Source organism: Rhinolophus sinicus, chromosome 1, assembly GCF_057876585.1.
Source record: "Rhinolophus sinicus isolate RSI-liver-muscle chromosome 1, RSI-T2T, whole genome shotgun sequence".
NCBI classification, from domain to species: Eukaryota; Metazoa; Chordata; class Mammalia; order Chiroptera; family Rhinolophidae; genus Rhinolophus; species Rhinolophus sinicus.
In genome coordinates, this window is record NC_142501.1 from 173,710,498 (window position 1) to 173,729,493 (window position 18,996).

Consider the following 18,996-nt stretch of genomic DNA (forward strand, 5'->3'; position numbering starts at 1 on the left):
TGATCATTTATAGAGGTCCAGGAGAGAGAAGATTGGATCCAGAATTAGAGTGCTTAATATTAGGCATTGGAGGACACAGTTTTCCAAAGTGATGAAGGGAGGGAGTAAGGAAAGAAATGTGTAAAGGCAACCAAGGTTTCTTGTGTGATGTCAAGAAATTAGGGGAACTGTTAAGAAATATATTATCTTTTCTTGGAGATGTGGGAGATGAAGTTATCTGCTAAGAGGAAATGTGTAGCAGAAAACATTAGAGATGAGGTTATAGGCTAAAAACAGTGAATAAGTTTTGAAATACCTGCTGTGGCAAATAGGAGAGAGCTAATCAAAGAACATGGAAAAATTAAGAATTGCCAGGTCGGGCTGTCTGTTGGCTCATATGAGGTAAGAGATCAAAAATTAATTGTTGCACTAATCTACATGGTTATAGACTTTTGTCCAGCACCATTTAGCAGATAAAATGAGTTTGAATGAATGTAGGGTTGGGATTTCATCAAATTGTTTTAGTTTAGTTTTGTTGTTTTGATAGCAGTACAATGAGGCCATGAGGATGAAGACATTAACAGGTGAACGGCTAAAGTGATGAAGCATGAAATCTAACTTGGACAGGTATGGTGGTGAAGACAGGTGATCTCAGCAACAGGGAAATGTAAGGCTAAGAGAATCAAGCCCTCAGTAAGTCAGAAAGGGCCTGTATATTGATTTGGATTAAATCAGAGTCAAAAAGTTGTGTTTGAGGTGAGAGACATTTAAATTCATGATTCAAATGGTAAATGGAGTCCAGTCACTCAAAAAGTTAGGTTGTGATTGTCCAAGTGGGCTTTGTGTAGACATCAGTATGGTTCTAAGATTAATGTAGTTGCTTCACCCTGCTCTGAATTCAGATTCCGTAATGTGTTATCTATGCCACTGAGTTGACAATGAAGCATACACTTCAAATTATGTCTACTTTATTCTTATATAATATTCAAGAAACCTTATATTTGTTTATGTTTCTGTGTTCCAACTCCCATTTGGATTAAAACACTGCAGTGCACTGACATTGTACAGATGTTGTATAAAAGGGAGCATAAATACAGAGAGTGCCAAAAATGTATACACACTTAAGAAAGGAAAAAAAACTGTATTAAAATCATAATGCTCAATATATACTGATAACAAAAGATGAGTACAAGTCATGTGTATACATTTTTTAGCACCCCTGGTATTTACTTTTATAGCACCTTTTGCATTGTTGACACTGAAATTTTTTTATTCTTATTTTTAAGAATTTTCAGCATTTTTATTTTTAAATATTTAGCTGTTTTATAACTGAAATGTTTTTTTCTACCAAAATGCAATTTTAATTAATTACTGAATTTATGAAGCTCCAAACCTAGCTCTCAAGTAATTTTAACAGTACTGTGAATTAGTTTGTGGATTGCCAACTCCATTTATAAAAGGGGCAGTACCTTCATATGGGAATTAACACACTTGTAATGTCTTCAAGGATACTTGTCAAGGAGAAAGCATTAACATGCAAAAAATTACAGTATTTACTACATATGTGTCCAAAATTAAGGTTTCATTCCCAGTAGCTCCAGGTCTCAAAAAGAGTGAATGGCTTTCCAGGCAATGAATTGTGGAGTTGTCAGTGTTTATTCTGCTGTCAGTGGCTAAGTGTATACAATGCCTGCAGCCTTATCACCTCGAGCAAGAATACTGTCAGCACTCATAAACTAAGTAGGGTTGTGTCTGTTTAAGATTTGAATGTGAAATTGACCAAGCCCCACATTTTGAACTATTCCCACTGTCTTCGCATTGTATACGTGGAGGTTTCATTTTTCTGAGTGTGGTGATAATGTGAAAAGGATTATTTAATTTTCACTGATGCTAATCAAAACAAGAGCTTCCCTGCTTTGATATTGTTTGCATGTTCTTTTACTTTGATGCCAGGTGGTGTTTCATCCAGGAGATTGTGTGTTCAAGATGTTGAACACTGTGTATCCTTGAAGATAAATTCAGGTGAACGTCAAAGCCAAATTTCAAAATTATCAAGGTTTTCTATATCCTAAAACTTTCTCCAAAAATATGATTGTTCATTACAATACAAAACTACCAAGAAGAAAAATAATTTAAGTAGTAGCATCCTATCCAATCTTCTAAAACTAAGTTTATTAGAAAATACAAAAAGTAAATGTTAAATATTTAATTTAAGGATCAATTTTTGTTTTTCCTTAGAAGAGGAATTTTACACAATAGTGTATTTTGCTGTTGTTTTTTGTTTTTGCTTTTTGCTTATGTGTCTGAAGTTTTTTTTGTGTCGTTTCATTTCTCCAGTGCCACTCACTTTTTATCATAAAGCCTGAGTTCCAGCATTAAAATGTAATACCCTAAACTTAATGTCTTTGAACTTTATCACAAACAGGAAAATAAGGCCAGGAAAAAAATGGTTTAAAAAACAGTCTTAATTGCATAGAAATGCTTAGCATCTTCATAAAATTGTTTTTTTTTTTCATGTAAGCTGATGAAATAAAATGGTACAGCAGAGATATTCTAGCTCCTAGGTATAATTGTATTTCAGATAGGTTTAGAATTTTTACTCAAGTTCTCCAACATTAAATTCACAAATATAAAACCTACCGTTTTGCATTCTTGGGAAAATCTAATGTACTGTTTTTGCAAAAAGTGTCAGATAGATTGCCATTGGCACATTTTTTTATGAACTGAAATATTTTACTGCCTTGTAATTAGAAAGAGGAAAGAACCGCCTTGCCTTCAAATGGCCGATGATTAAATATTTTACTGGTATTCTTCAACATTGTACATGTATTGTGAATCTGCAGTATCTAAAATAGCATTTACTTTTCATATTATTCTGCTTTATGTTTTCTTATAGCCCTTTTTGCAAACTGAAATTATATGCATAGATATAATTATGCATAAAACACTCATATATGTGCATATAATTCACACACAGAAATATAATAAATTTTCTTTTGTATAGTCTGTTTAGTTGTTACCACAGTGTAAGGTTGGGGGGGGGAGGTAGAAGAGGGTAAAGGGAGTCAAATATACGGTCACTGAAGGAGAACTGAGTCTGGGTGGTGAACAAACAACGCAATATATAGATGATGTTTTATAGAAATGTACACTTGAAACCCATATAATTTTACTAACTAATGTCACTCCAATATATTTAATTTTTTTTAAAAAAAGGAATGTTCTTCACCATATGACCCAATGTATGGCATATAATAGATGCCCATTCACTATTTAATGTATGAACTAATAAATACATTTGCATACTGACATAAGAATCTGAAGTATCCCTCTCTGCATCTACAACTCTAACAGCCATGAATTTCCTTTATTCAAGTGAAAAAATAATTAAGTATCTGCTCATAAATTAATTGTTGACATGCCATTTTAGAAAGTGAATATGTGATTATACCCTTTTCGTCATTGTATCCTCATGCCTAGCAGAGTTGGACATTTGACACCAAAAATATAATCAAGCATTCTAATGGTCATTAATTAAGATTATGTGTAATTTCTTTGTACGTGTTCGAGAGGATAGGGAAATATAGACTGATTATTCCAAGCAAATAGTTAGATTTATTATTCTAAGAAAAATGGAAGGACTCACAAAAATATAAGCTCATTAGGAATTATTGGTTTTCGTAGTTCAAGATCATTTTCTAACAACTAGGCTAGATTTAATATGTTGTAATGGGGAAAAACAGTGCATAGCCTTTGCTGTCAGACACACCTGGGCAGAAATTCTGACTCTGGCACTTATGGACTGTGTGATTTTAGGACTTAAACATAGTGAGTCTTAATTTCTTTATCTGTAAAACGTGAGTAATAGTACCTATCTCTGAAGATGTTGTAAGGTTTAAGTGAAATTGTGTTTCTAGGTTATGGAATGAGGGATGATTAAAATAACGCCAATTTGCAAATGGACGGTAATCTATGTCAACATTTTGCCAACACCAGAAATGCAAAATCTAGTTGTTATTCTCATGAGCAATTGCTATATGAGGTAGGAAAAGTAATTTCATTTTGGGTGTGACTTACAGAGCATTATACATGACAATCACAGTAATGCATGAACATTAACCTTTTTGCTTTATTTAATGTCCTTTCTGACTGTAAAATTCTACAAGCTCTTAATCATGACTTGGGCACATCTACAGTTTGATGGGAAGCTAATAGCAGAGGATCTAGTAGTCAACATAACCTGCATTAACCCAATCTGTATAATTAAGCCCATTATTGGAAAATCTGCCATCCTTATGTACTGTCATATTTTCTAACAATGAATTTGTATCTTGGAAGGCTTATGCAATGAATACATTCTGGGCAATACTGTCATTGATAATATGTTGTGAAAACAACAGCTTTTTTTTCTTCCACCGTCCTTTATGTATAATATACAATCATGCTAAATTTAGCTCCATCAGCTTTTATTTTGGTCTTGGAGAAAACATTTTGTATCACAAAGTCATGTGCTATTGAACCTACTACTTTATAAAATATTCAGTGTGTTAGACACTCTAAATTATTGACCCCAGCAGTTTCTTGACAAGTAGGGAAACTTTGCACTTTTGAACAGTATATCCTTTTGACTGGATTGTTTCTGCTTCAAAGGGAGTCCATCTGCTATCACCACACAGGAAAGAAAATGATAGCCATCGCCAGTGATGTTTAGAATCCCTCCGACCTTTCTGGACCAATTATCTGTTGCTTGGATTGAGGTGACTTCTGAGGGAGTCCTGCCTCCCTCAGAAGTGAAAGCAGCATTGACTTCCTCTTGGAGAGAACAGAACTGTCTCTTCTGGTGGATGGGATGATGCTAATTCCTACAACTCGGGGCAAAAATGCCTGATAGAGTACAATTCAATTCCAAGTTTTGGCAAAAATAGAATCGACAGCTGTTCTGGAAGGACTACAAAATCCAGATTGTTTGCTTGGTGTGGATGCCTTAACCACTTTTGAGGAAAGGGCTTATTGTGAGGACAGTAGCTGCTATTGGCACACAGACTCTTAGGAAATGTTTACAGACATGCATGTGCTCATAAAGAAATGCAGAGAGTCTGTAATTCATCTTTTATCCACAAGGAGATAACTGATTGGGTTAAGAGTTCAAGACTGTATCTAACGCAAAGGAGGTAAGGTTCAGTTTCCTTCCTACTTTACTAGTCATTAACAGTGGGACACACTGAAATCTGCTTCATTCCAACCCCTGACAAACACACACCACCACCAATGAAACTCCATTCCAGCTCAAATTCACCTACACAATGTGGAGGTACTTACCATCCACTGAACAACCTCATTTGTAGTTTCAGCCACGAGTGGTGATTAATGTGCCCGACCCACTACCCTAGTGAAAATCATCAAAGCGTTCTAAATTAGAATACATAGAATTGAGAAACATTTGCTCATAGGTGTACTTCTGTGGTAAGGTCTCATTGTTGTAACTGAACTTCAAGTGGCAGACATCAAAGGTTTCTTTCAAAAAGGTTCCATGAATGGGCAGTGAGTGGCAGGAAGGGTCACACAATAAGTCATTTGTCCATGTATGTTGGAAACTCAAAACAGATTGATTTGTTATACAGTGACATTCATGGTTTGGTAGGTCATTTGAACGATAATTCTAGGGGCTTATCATTGAACTTCAAATTACCTGCTTACTCTCCCCTCTGATTTCTCTGTAGTCTGTTAAAACATTTAATTACATATCTCTCTTATTCTCCCAGGCTTGTCTTGATTCCTTCGGGAAATTATACATTCTCCTTCAATAGGAACTGGGTTTTATACATTACAACGATGATAAAAACTCAAATAGTCTGGGCACATAATCTTACCAAATTTGCTAATAGAACTTTCACAACTCATTTGTTTGTGGGCACTTCATTTACACTAATGAATATTAGGTTCATATCTGTGATGAATAATTGAAATTGTAATCATGGCTTTTGGTGACTGCTGGTTGCATTGCCTCCTTCCTGTCTTTTTTCCCCTAGTAATTTTGTTTACCTTTGTGAGCAGGACATCTGACACACTAAAGCTAGTCAGAAACTGTTAAGACTTTAGTTCTAATTAAGCTCTCCCATTTTCCAGTGACTGGAAAATGAGAGATTCATATTCGTTTATTTGTTTTTGAATAGAAACTTTGGGATAGCTTAATTATGTAAACTATTGCCCCCTTTTTAAGTTTCTGCTATTAATTTAGATCCTGCTTCCTCCAAGGTTTCCTTCTTGACAAAAAAAGGTGATTATGTAGCAATAAACAGTAGTAACACAATTTGTTTCACTTCCTAGGACAGGAACAATTGATTTGTATGCTAAAAGCAATATATCGACTGTGCTAACGACAGAAATTTGCTGTTTGGCAACTGATCTACATCCCCCAACAATATGGAGACTATTAACATATGGTTGTGACAGCATGTTTCTCATTATGCTGTTCTTGAAGGGAGGATATTCAAATGTGTAGTATTTTTACTAAGACCTTAAACCTATACCAACTATTCATGTAAACATGTCCTTATTTATCTGATGGTAAATATTTTTTTAAATTTAGATTTGTCCCCTTTATGTCTTTCTTTGAAAATGTGCACAACTTTGAATATTGCACACAATAAGAATTTATTTCTACTTATGAAAAATGAAAACAAAATATGATCTTCTCCAAATTAGTTATATAGTTCTATATTTAAATGTTTCATATTTAAAATTCTCTTTGTAGTTGTTTAGATTGTTGATCTTAAAATAGTGGGATTATGGGCTATTGACATTGTTAGTTTCTCCTTTATGTTTTCCTATATTTTCCAGATTTCTGCAAAGGGAATATAATACTATTATAATCAGAAAAAATGAAAGGCTAGTTTTAAAAGTTAATTTTTAAAATGTTTCCTTTTATTTAGAGAAAAGAAACTATTTCTGAAAGTTTATCAGAATTATGCAAGTAATTTAGACTTTAGGATAAAGGTTTTCTTGTTTACAGTTTGAGATAGAGTCCGCTCTCTAAACCAGGCATTCTGTAATTCGAAAATTCCAATATCATCATGCATTCATAAAGCATTCTGGATTACTATTTTTCAAAATAGCAAAAAAAATTATTTTATTTATTTCCAGATACTACTTATGACACTAAATGTACAGTTAATTAAAGCAGGACTATACTATGTTTAATTAATTTGTAACCTTATTTATTAAACATTCCGATTTTAGATTAGGTTACAAACATCTAAAGTAATCTTACAGTATGGTAATTTTATGTGTAATAATAAATCTAAAAATTATTGCCATAACTAAAGTTATTTTAAATACGTGAAACATGTCTTTAGATTATTTCCTTTGGTGAAAGTTTGAAAACAAGAACTCTAAAAAGAATCCCTAAGAATTATGTATTTATTTGTTCCAAGTTTTAAAAAATCATTATTGGGTAAGTTTCCTGTAAAATTTAGTTTACTTACATTTCATGAATAAATAATTAATGTAAAATAATCTATCGTTAAATATTTTCATATTGCCAATAGGCCTTATTAAAATATAAATGTCCACAGTTTCTTTCATTTCCTGAGATTAGTAGTTATGCTGAATTCCAAATATTTGCTATTTAAAAAGTATACAAATGAAGAAGTAATAAAGAAAGATTTTTAAAAACTAAATATATAACCCATGTCTTGTTCTTATTGTGGTCTGCAGTTTCCCTAGGTGCTTAAATCATCAAAAATATGTAATGTCAAATTTTGTCTTACTTGAAAGAATTCCCATGGACATCTTTTCAAAGTAATGGTTAAATATATTTTATTCATAAATAAAGTCTTATTATTTAGATGCATAGTATTATTATCATCATCAATTTTTATGTTAACTTAGATGTTACTGATATGTGTTCCCTGAGTTACACTATTTCCTATTTCTTCTGGTTATCTCCACTTCTTGTTAAGGCTACAAATGTTATTTTGGGGCACTATTTTTGTTGGTGGTGGTGGTGTTGTTTTTAAGTTGTCAGCATTTTCAACAGGGTCTAAATGTCTTTCCAGTAAATTCTCTATGAATTTAATAAATAATCTATTGAAGTTGTATAGAAAGCTAAATTTGTATAAAGATCTTTACAATATGGAAAATAAATGTTTGGAAATGGAGATGCTCTGTTAATAATTAGAAGCACTTTTATTAATCACAGTAATTCAGGCACAATAAGGGGCTTTTACATTTATTGGCAGTGAACTTTGATTTTAAAATATTCCATAAATACATTTTATCAGTGTTACTAAATTCCGTTATGCAGTAAAATAGCATTTCTGGAATTTTTCTTAATAATCAAAAGTAAGAAATGAATCTCCCTTAACAAAGTCCAAAAATATCTTGGATTAATAAAAGTTATGCTTTGAAATGCTTAATTAATAAAATGAATGCATCTAGCTGAATATCATCACTCTGAGAAAGTCACCTGATGTTCATGAGGAGAAAAGTACTTATCTACTGAAAATGTTTTCAAGCAATTCTTAATCAGAAGCTGTGGAGAGTTTTATTACCCTGGAGTACCTGAATAAAAGTAGTTTTCATGGGTTTAAATGGAAATGTATTTGAAACGCTTTGCTTGAGAATTTATTTTTTTATTCATTCAAGTTTGATATGAATCTATATCCCAAACTGAGATGAGAAATTTTTCAGTCCCAGACTCATGCTTTTCAGAATGTCTCATTGTAGTCATTTGAAGCAGTAATATGATTTGAATAAGTGTATTTTCATTAAATAGGAGACAATGTCTTTTAGGATTGTGAAAAAAAGAGTCATATTTCTGTCTCTCATACAGAAAGTGTTGTATTAATGGCTATTTCTCCCTTCCAAAGAAAATTAGAAACTGGAGAATTATCCTTGGGACAAATAAAATAATTATAATTTAGGAACTGGGTTCTCATCCCATGTGATTTTCATTTGTTGAAAATCATATATTCATTTTTATTTCATATTTCCCTTTCTTTGTTTCTAGGATCCTCATTTTTTTACAAACAAAGAAAATATTTCTGGTTTCTAGATATTATTTATTTTCTAGCTGTTCTGGTGGATTTAGGTATAATTATACTGCAGACCCCAAATATTTTGTTTGTTTGTTTGTTTCTTATAATCTTAAGTGTATCTACTTTAAAAATAGTTACATCAACATTTTATTATTAAATATACCTAGATTTTTGAAAATATACGCTTTTTTGTTTTGTTTTATCCCAAACATTTCTGAGGGATCACAAAATTAGAAAAATATTAGCAGTCAATTGGAGAAACATCTCTGTCTTACATATGTACCTGACGTTTGTGGATTAAATGGCTTCCGTCATATTCTTTAGTTTGCTAGAAAAACCAAGCTTAGACTTCTAGTAAAATACTTTTTCCATTGCATTATAAGTTCTTTCCACAATTCAAAAACTTTACTGTTAGAAATAAACAGTAAAAGTGAGGTCTCTTCTGTTTTTCTCTTAATTTAAGTATGGAACCAATCTCTAAATGTGTTTATAGTTTATTAAAGTCCAAAGAAAACATCTATTTAAAATCTCACTAATAAAATTTTCTCACATTTTCCTATAAAATAATATCAATTCCCTTACTTTTTTCTTGAAAACCCTGATTGTTAAGATATAGAGATGTTTTTGGCTACACTCTATCCTAATCTTTTAAATTTTTTCTATAATATTTTATGTAATATTTAATTTTCAGCCTTGTTCGTTTTTTAGGCCTCATCCCCAGAGATTATAACTGAGTATTTTTCAAGAGGAGCTCAAACATTTGTATTTTAACAAGATGGTGTCCACACACTCATCACGATTTAAGAAACACCACTTTATAGGAAGCTTGCATAGTATTAGGATATATTGGAAACTGTGTAAAGAATAAAGTATGATCCCTGCGCCTCTGTGGTTTTTCAGTCTCCTTGTGGGACAAGATGTGTGCACAGGTCAGTATTAGTGAGTCTTGTATACGCCATATTACATAGTGTAAGTTTTATGTGAGATTTTATAATTTAGTAATCACTAAGTCTGGGATTCCCAGGAGTATCAGGAAATAACAGGAAAGGGTGAAAAAAATTCTGAATGGAAGAACCTATATACACAGAGTAGAAAGGTAAGAGTGGCGTGTTTAAGGGGTCAAGTCTTCAATAGATGCTTTAATAAATGGAGTATAATAGAATGAACAAGTGCTTATATTAAGAGAGGAGCTTGAACAGGAGTATGTATTTCTATTGCTGATGATTTTTGAGAGATACTCTAAAGATGTAGGTGGCTAGCCATCTATCTAATCCAGGGGTTAGCAAATTTTTTTCTGTAAATATTTTAGGCTCTGTGAGCTACATTATGGTTTCTGTGGCATCTTCTTCTCTTTTATGATATATGTATGTAAGTATTTTTATAATTCTTTAAAAATATAAGACTATTCTCAGCTCAAGGACTGTACAGAAAAAGAATTCAAAGGCCAAAATATAGTTTGCTGACCCTGGGTCTTATTAATACAGCTTCTGTCTTCTTCCACAAGAGTTCAAGGAGACTTGAAAGAATAAAATACATATAAAAAATTAAAATTAATGATAAAGAATTAGCAAGAAAAAAACACATCAGAACTAAGTCAATGCCTAATAAAGAAAAACTAAGAAACAAATTGTCAAAATATACTAGGGTTAACTAATATACTCGTAGTTAGCATACTTGAGCTTGGATTTTAAATAATTTGTTTTTATCTACTTATGTAAGAATTACACATTTCTTGTAGAAGACTTGGGAAATATGAAGAAAAATTATCTATAATTTTACTACTCTGAATAATATCCCAATTAAAATTTGGTGGTTTTTCCCTGAATGGATGTATTTTATGGTCATAACTTGAAATATTTAAATATCTCTGTATTTTTAAATATTTTTCCCCTATTTCACCCTTTAAAATGTAATGAACACAATAAAAAGATTTCCAAATATTATAATAAATTGCTACATTAAAGTATATAGCACTCTTTTAAAGTTTTAAAATATTATTTCCAGTTATTTTTTATAAAATATGTTTCCATTCCATCAGCAGTTATGAGGCTGTCTCTACAAAGCTGCAACTCTTTACTATTGAGGATCACATTGTTGTCAATCCTTGATGACTGTAGGAAAAAAATGGGATCAATCTGAATTTCTATTATTCTTAGTGTCAAACAAGCATTCACTTTTCTTTTCTTTTTTGTTTTTTTAGTTGTGTGTTTTCTCTCATTTACTTTTTGCAAACATGGTATTTTTGTCAGATTTTGTGAGACCTTTCCATTCTAAGGCCTTTTTTCCTTTGTCATATTTTTTATATTTCTTCTTTGTCATATTTTATATTTATATTTTGTCATATTTTATATTTCCCTTTTGTCGTATTTTTTATATTTCTCCAATGAATGATTTGCTTTTTAAATTATTTTGTTTTGACTTATAGAAAATTCTAATTTTAATACAGTCCAATGTTTTCCTTATGATCGCATATACTAACTTTTATACAGTGAATGTCTTCCCAGCAAGAAAGCACACTTATACTGTCTTGACACCATCCCTCCACCCCTTTTATAGTTTAAATATTTAAAATTATCTTTTCAATCTATCTGAGGTTGTTTTTTGTTTGTTTTTTTTTTTTTGGGGGGGGGTTGGTTTTTTTGGAGGGAGGGGGAACATGATAGTATATGAAGAACTAAATGAACATTTTGTTCCAAAACATTTGAACAATTTCCTCTGTAGTGAAAAAAAAAATCCTCCCCTTCTTACTGATTTTTGATGCTTTAAATAATTATATATCACATTATAAATATTATTAACTCCTAATATATCATATTAAGATTAAATAGATAACTCGACCTGCCTTCATGTGTATGTTTCATCCAGTTTCATTTGCCTTGTAATTAATAGATCATCTTCCCAGAGTATAACTAAATGACAGTGTTGATTTTTAAGTTTTACAGATTTTCACTATTTTATCTTTCATTTTAAGAATTGAGTGGGTAATTTGAAAGGGCCATATCAGAAACAACTATCTAGATAAAAACCTTTATAAAAAAAAAAAACCATTCTAGGCTTCAAAAGCAGGCTAGTCCTGATTTGTGACAATGACTTTATATCATTATAGAGAAATATGCTTACCTTCTTAATTGCTATGGAATGGTATCATTCCATGTTCATGGGAGAAAATCAACTAATGGTTGTTTTTCAGTCATTAAAATGAATTTGTTTGTTTTAAGGCAGTCCAGGAAAAAGTCCTGTTTTGTGTCACTTATCTGATCTGTGATGATCATTCTTGCTGATTTTGTCTTTTGCATGTTATCAAAATTCAGGTTACATTCAGACAGCTAATATTAGCAATTCTATGTGGAACTCAGATTTAGCTAAGAAAATATTTTTATCTGCAAATTCAAAGACCCAGGAGCATTGAAATGTGCAAAGAAAAGGTTGTTATCTTTGGCTTATTTATAATTTTAACATACAATATTGACTGTAATACTTCTAATTATTATGTATTAAATATTACCATAAGAACTCAGTAGTTTAATTTATATACAAAGTAATGATTCAAGAATTTGACTTCTTTATTTGACATAGATTTAGAATGTGATCGAATCTGGGTAAAGTGATAACAAAATTATGGTTAACAAGATGAGGATTAGACTGCTTTAGCCATTGAACAGTGGCAAAATTGTCTTCATTTTTATTTGAATTTAAGCTTTCTCATGAAACAAACTATATGAGGAGATTTTTTTAAACCTTAGACCAAAAACTCTCTTGGGTATATCAGATCTGAAACATTTATCCTAAGCATGGGAATCCTGAGAGAAATAAGCTTCACGGTTGGCATTTGATTTTTGTTTCCCGCCATTTCTCCTCCCAGAAACATTCCTTCAGTATCTAGATTTATTCTGATTATTGATTCTGAGTCCCTGGTAGGAAATTATGTTTAAGTTTGAATATGACTTTAAAATTTTTAATTAAATTTATGTAGATTTCTGATAATTTTTTCAGGATTCCATTTTGTCTGTTCCTTCATAAAACTTGTCAAAGCTCAGTTGAGTTTTAGGTGTCATCAAATCAGGAATCATAAAGATATTTGCCTGCATTTGGGATATATAAAACCTTGTTTCAAATTACCAAAAAATAAATAAATAAACAAACATACAAAAAAACACATCAATTTATAGCAGTTAAAGAGTTGGTACTCTTTTCTATTTATAAGATTTAGGAAAGCTATTTATTTATGTTTGTTTGTTTGTTTATTTATCTCCCTAATTTCATCAATCTATGTTGTGAACATTCTAAATAACTACTTCATGAAATGAATGGGAAGTGATTAACTTAGAAACTGTACAAGATACACACAGGAGGCTAACAAAAATGTAGTCTGCAACACTGTTGACTGTAGGGGAGAGGAAAAAGCAATATTATACCTGATAATATTACCTAGGCCACCTATGTTGTTTCTTATATCCAGAACAGTAAGAGAGAGAGAGAGAGAGACAGAGAGACAGAGACAGAGAGAGACAGAGAGAGAGATCGAAATTGAGAGATTGAGAGAGAGAGAGAGAGTTCTCTGGTGTCTCTTCTTATAAGGGCACTATCCTATCAGATCAGGGGCTCACTCCTATGATTTATTTAACCTTTATCACCTCCTAGACCCTATCTCCAAATAGACATATTGGGGGCTAGGGCTTCACCATATAAATTTTAGGGGGATACAAACGATCAGTTCATTAAAAAAAAAATATATAGTAAGGTAAATCCAAGAATTTACAGGACTACATCATTAGCTCACATAAGGCCTCCTGCAATGATTTTGGTGAAATGAAACTAGATTTCAATAAAGTATAGATTTCATAAGTTTCTGCCATCTCTTCTATGTTACATTTTCCCTAACTCAGGCTAGGAGAATTACAGAAGATATAGTTATGCAAATGAATACATAGAATATGTAAGGGTCACCGACTTATTAAACTATAGCTAGATAGGTAGGTATCTAAACTGACAGCTGGTACCTTGGCTAGAAAAAAACTGTAAAAGCACTGAGCTAAAGCACATCTGTCTTCTCGGAGAGCTGAGTTAGAATAAGAAAGAAAGGCTTGTTGCATGATCCTAGGAGCCCACGTTCTTTCAGATTGAGGGAAAACTGAGTGAATGGTTTTCCTTTTCCTTTGCCTATTTTCAAATGATGAGGGGAGATACAAGTTTTATGACAGAACATCATAAATTTATGATAATGATGGAAGTCTATTTCCTGAAACCTCATCTTTACACATATATAATTTTGAAATCAAAAAGAAAAATTAGCATGTCAATATCTTTTAATTCAGGGTCATATCCAGACATAATTTAGGATAATTTTAGTCAATGCTAGGAAGTCTCTAGAATGCCCATGTCTAGAATAAAATTGTAGTCAGACTAATACAGTGGTTCTTAAGCTTTGTTTCACTTTACAATCACCTCGGGCACTGTTTAAAAATACTCAGTGCCTGATTCCCACCCCAAATTCATTAAATCAGAGTCTCTGGGAATGAAACCTGCCATTTAAAAAAGCTTCCTGGATAATCATACTGTGCAGAGAACCACTGGCTTAATGTTGAAAAGCCATAGCCTAATGGAGCAGCCAGTTACATTCCTTAGTCTGAAATTAGAAGATTTAGCCTGTGCAGACCAAATTGTTCTTGTTAGCCAATGCTTGGGTATAGAAATTTCACATAAAGATGAGCAGAGCTCACTGAAGAGTTATCAGGACAAATCACTAGTCAAATAAAATTGAACATGATCGAATGGTAAGTGAAGATCTAAGCCCACAGTCAGGAAGGGGTTTAGGGAAGTGTCGTTTTCTGGGACTTATATGGAGATTATAGATAGTCAATGTGGCCTTCTGTTTGTAAGTTCCACTAAGGGGATAAGTCTTACTAAGTAGTCTCCCTTGAAAAAAGATTTGGGGGATTTAGTCATAAGCAACACTAAAGTAGGAAATTCATTGCAACTTAGAACCTGAACTTCAATCAAATATCACTTTAGGGACTCAAGTCTGCATAAAAACATGTTCTCTGTTGGGCAGGTGGACAGTAAAGAAGAGGATTACTCAGCTGCTTCTCAACACACTGCCAAGTAGGGAGGAAAATTTGTTGTTACCATTTGAAGTGTATGACTCCTTTTCCTGTTTCCTAGGTGTTCTGAGATTTGCATATAATTTCTGTAACACTTTAAGAACGACTTTGCCATAATCAACTTCTGTTTAACCCTCATAACAAGACAGGCACAGTAGGATACTTAAGAATTCATTTTGTTTTGTTTTTTTCCCAGTAACCAACTGGAGCCATTAAATCCCTCTGAACAAATGAATTACATGCACAGAGGAGTAGCTAAAAACTTGACTCTAGCAAGTAGTTGAAGAAGAAACAATGGGCAAAGATATCTGCTAGGAAAGGATGGTGATAACTTTTTTCAAAGCAGTGGGGACTTTATCCACACACATACACACACACACACAACACACACACACACACACACACACACACACAAAGCTGAAGGATTTTTAAAATAAAAATATTACAGGATTCTAAATTTAAGTGCTTTTGTGACACCAGGATTCAATACAAGTGATGTTTTATACCTGGAACTTTGAACCTTTTATTCCCCCACTTTTTAATTTTTCTATTACAGTTAACATTGAATATTATTTATATTAATTTCAGGAGTACAGCATAGTGGTTAGACATTTATATAATTTACAAACTGATCCCTCTGACTATTCCTACCTGGCACTATACATAGTTATTACCATATTATTGACTATATTCCCTGTGCTTAATTTACATCCCCACAACTGTTTTATAACTACCAATTTGTGCTTCTTAAACCTTTTGCCTTTTTCACCCTGCCCCCAACCCCCATCTATCACCCAGATCTAGTACCTATCTGATACTATATATAGTTTTTACAATATTATTGGCTATGTGCCTTATGCTGTGCCCTCCATCCCCATAACTACTTTGTAACAACCAATTTGTACTTCTAAATCCCTTCCCCTTGTTCACGTACCCCCTAAACCCTCCCATCTGGCAACCATCAAAATGTTCTCTGTATCTATGTGTCTGTTTCTGTTTCATTTGTTTATTTATTTTGTTCTTTAGATTTCACTTATAAGTGAAATCATATGATATTTGTCTTTTGCTGTCTGACTTACTACACTATTGTGATCACTGACCACAGTACACTCTAGGTCCATCCATGTCACGATGGCAAGATTTCATTCTTATGGCTGAATAATACTCCATTGTATATATGTACCACTTCTTCTTTATCCAGACATCAATCTGGGACACCCAAGTTGTCTTCATATCTTGGCTATTGTACATAATGATGCAATGAACATGTAGATGAGCATGTCCCCTTGAAGTAGCGTTTTGGGTTCCTTCAGAACTAAATAAATATTCAGAACTAAGTGAATACCCAGAAGTGGGATTACTGGGTCCTTCTTTGTCTCTTGTAGCCTTTGTTTTAAAGTCCATTTTGTCTGGTATAAGTATTGTTACCACAGCTTTTGTTTGTTTGTTTGTTTGTTTCCATTTTCATGAAATATCTATTTGTATCCCTCACTTTCAGTCTGTGTCTTTTGATCTGAACTGGATCTCTTGTAGACAGCATATGTAAGGATCTTGTTTTCTTATTCATTCAGCTCCCCTATTTTTCATTGGAACATTTAATACATTTACATTAAAAGTAATTGTTAATAGGTATGTAGTTTTCCATTTGATTATTCACACTTTTTTTTCATCTTAAAGAAGTCCCTATAAGATTTTTTGTAATACTAGTTTGGTGGTGATTAGCTCCTTTAGCTTTTTGTTGTCTGGGAAGCTGTTTATCTGTCCTTCGATTCTAAATGATACCTTTGCTGGATAGAGTAATCTTGGTTGTAGGTCCTTGTCTTACATCACTTCGAATATTTCTTGCCAATCCTTTCTGGCTTGCAAAGTTTCTGTTGAGAAATCAGATGACAGACTTAATGGGAGCTCCGTTGTAAGTAAGTAACTTCTTTCCTCTTGCTGCTTTTAAGATTTTCTCTTTGTTTTTAACCTTTGGCATTTTAATTATGATGTGTCTTGATGTGGGCCTCTTTGGGTTCATCTTGTTTGGGACTCTGTACTTCCTGAGCTTATATGTTTATTTTCTTCTGTAGGTTGGGGAAGTTTTCTGTCATTATTTCTTAAAATAGGTTTTCAATTTTCTGCTTTCACTCTTCTCCTTCTGGTACCCCTATAATGTGAATATTGGTGTGCTTGGTGTTGTCCCAGAGGCCACCTAAACTCTCTTTATTTATTTGTTTATTTATTTATTTATTTATTTATTTATTTATTTATATTATTTTTGCTGTTCTGATTGGGTGTTTTCTGCTACCTTATCTTCTACATTGCTGGGTTGATTCCCTGCTTCATCTAATCTACTGCTGATTCTAAGATATTCTTCATTTCAGTTATTGTATTATTTATTTGTGACTGGTTCTTTTTTTTATATTTTCCATCTCCATTTCTATGTTTTCTATCTCTTTGTTGAAGTTCTCCCTGAGATCACTGAGTATTCTTGTAACCAGTGTTTGGAATTCTGCTTCTGGTAGATTGCTTGTTTTCATTTTACTTAGTTATTTTTCGGGACCTTCATTCTATTCTTTTATTTGGGAATTTTTTTCTCTCTCTCTCTATTTTGGCTGTCTTCTCATGTTTATTTCTATACATTAGGTAGGGCTGCTGTGCTTCCCGGTCTTAGTATTGTGGCATTATGTAATAGGTGTGCTGTAGGGTTCAGTGGTGCAGTCTTACGGGTCACCTGAGCCACACACTCCATGTGTGTCCCTTGTGTGGGTTGTGTCTGCCTTCCTCTTGTAGTTGATACTTGACTGCTGTTTGCACATCAATGGGAAGGACTAACCCTTGGACTGATTGGTTATGAGGACTGGTCATGACTACAGTGAAGGAATTGTGGTACGGGCTATAACCCTACTGAGCAGGATTTGCCTCAGCAGGGCTCTGGTGCCTGCTTAATCTGCCCCTTGAGTGTGTCGTCCTTGGAGGTGGCTGGGAGCATCAGCTCCAGCTCGTTTTAAAGCTGACCACTGGGCGCATCAGCCCCAGGGCCACCTGGGAGGGGTCACACTACAGGTCAAGTTCAGCCACAGCCTGTGACTCACCTTGGGCAATGCAACAGGAGCCACAAAGCAGTCCAAAGGTGGCTGCTGCATGTGCTATGCTTGGAAGTATTTCAAGAGGCCAAGCCATGAACCAAAGCTGGCTGCCACTGGTGCCAGCCTTAGGGCTGCTCCAGTGTGTCCAAAGGTATAGGACACACTCAAGCAAGATTGTCTGAATTGCACAACCCTTTGAGACCCCAGAAAAGTCTGCAGCATGAAGCAAGACAGGCTGTTTGTATGAAAAAGCCACTGCAAGTGGCTTGGTTGTATCTGAAAGTTGGGTGGGGTGGGTGTCTCGGAATCACCAGGGTAGGGTGAATGAATGGTGTCAGCCAGCTTGATGGAGACACAAATATGGCAGCTGACTGTGTCTGCACATTGTGAAGGGGGAGGGCTCAAAGAAACAGTGGCAGCCACCAGCTCTTCCCTCCAGCAGAAATCTGCCCCTCCACTCTCATCCTGAAGCCAGACAACTCAGTTCCCCCTGTATGTACCCATCACCTCTCCAGCTGCTGCCCCAGTGCTGGAGCTCATAACCAGTGATTCCATCAATGAGTAAGTCCATGCATGGTACCTTTAAGATGCATGCCTGGGACTCCAGCCACACTCCATTGTCTTGAGAATCTGGAGATACTAGTAGACTCCCAGGGATTGTGAAAGAAGCTAGAAACCAGCTAGAATAGCTATGAACTCTCAGTGACAGGAACATTTATGGAAATGTATCTGTGGGGGGAGACATGGTAAATCTCATGGGTTCTTTAAAAAACATGAAATTTGCAAATGCAGGACCAGGAACAATAA

The 18,996-nt window shown here is 33.7% G+C and overlaps 1 protein-coding gene across 3 annotated transcripts in view; it reads left to right on the forward strand.

Moving 5' to 3' along the window:
- Positions 1 to 18,996, forward strand: part of GRID2 (glutamate ionotropic receptor delta type subunit 2) — a 1,331,224-nt gene that overhangs the window by 827,287 nt on the left and 484,941 nt on the right. The gene's annotated exons all lie outside the window — the stretch shown is intronic.